The 1,268-nt window shown below is 42.0% G+C and overlaps 1 non-coding gene across 1 annotated transcript; it reads right to left on the bottom strand.

Annotated features, from left to right (window-relative positions):
- Positions 1-953: 953 nt before the first annotated feature.
- trnav-uac (transfer RNA valine (anticodon UAC)) lies at positions 954-1,026 on the bottom strand. Its single transcript has one exon. It is a non-coding gene; the product is annotated as a tRNA-Val (tRNA).
- Between the last annotated feature and the right edge of the window lie 242 nt (positions 1,027-1,268).

The following is a 1,268-nucleotide window of genomic DNA, read 5'->3' as shown; positions in this document are numbered from 1 at the left end:
GGGATGTCGTTTAATCGGTATAGCGTGACCGACATCGACATCATGGAAAGCTATTGCCGTTCTTTGGGACATCGAGAAATAAATCCTTAAATTCTACAATTAACTGTTTCATCTCCAGTCACTGCTGCGCTCTAAACGGGCCAATTTCTCATTAATCGAATTCAAAATACTCGAGTTCGTTAATTTAGCTGAAACAATGTTCGATTTATGATAAGCCTCAGATGGGCCAATCAATTCGTTCCCCGGGTTGCCAGACTCATTTCTATATTCCACCCTGGTCACAGCTGCGTATTGTTTATGGAATAGTGGTTTTACCATGTTTACGTTTACCAGCTGTGTTGGCTTCCGTCGGTCTTGTGTTTTGACTAAATAATTAACATAATTGATCCTAGCCAAAACTCTATCAGGGCCATGGTATCTCGCCTGAAGTAGGTTCGTTACAGTCGGTAAAAACATCAATACTTCGTCACACTTTTGGAATGTTCTCATCCTGGCTTGTTTATCAATAAATGTTTTCATCCTGTTCTGAGAAACTTTTAGGTTTTCCTTCGCTAGGCTACAGGCATTGTGAAATCTATCTTTGAATTTCAAAACATTGTCCATCAAATTGATACGCATGCCCTGATTGAGATGTGAGCTCCGTTGAAAGCTCAATGTATCCTTATACGACAATACATGACAATCGGTTTGAAGGCTAATTCTCCCGTTACGCAGTGTACGTTTTCCATGAGCTTCCTTAGGTTTAAATCCGTTTATGATCTCCTGTAAATTACACATAATTTCTATTAATTCTTCTTTCTTTAATTTACCTTTGTCAGGTTTGAAATACAATGCGCTACTGCTAGAAAAGCGAATGTTCATTATATTTACACCTGGATGCCCACGACAGTAAACTTGAACACAAACTGAAAAGTTGAGTCGCAAGTTCATTTGAAGCACAGGAGCCCAAACAATGTTTCTGCCCAGGATTGAACTGGGGACCTTTTGCGTGTAAAGCGAATGTGATAACCACTACACCACAGAAACCGTGCAAAGCGCTCAATGCTTTGCGCTCTTGAGCAATGACCCGAGGCACCCCCTCGCCGCCCTGCTCTGAAGTACAGCAATAAGTACAAAACATTGCCCACTGTTCCTTTCCGTTATCAGTCCCTGGAATATGGGTATATGTAGAGTGTTACAAAGACGTGGCGGTGGAACGAAACCAAGAGCTGAACACGGGCGTGGAATGGGTGCCAAGGGAGTCATTACCTGGAGTCTTGGTTTTCGTA

Source organism: Hemitrygon akajei, unplaced genomic scaffold, assembly GCF_048418815.1.
Source record: "Hemitrygon akajei unplaced genomic scaffold, sHemAka1.3 Scf000119, whole genome shotgun sequence".
NCBI classification, from domain to species: domain Eukaryota; kingdom Metazoa; phylum Chordata; class Chondrichthyes; order Myliobatiformes; family Dasyatidae; genus Hemitrygon; species Hemitrygon akajei.
The sequence above is the reverse complement of the archived record's forward strand: the minus strand, read 5'-3'. Positions and strand labels throughout refer to the sequence as shown.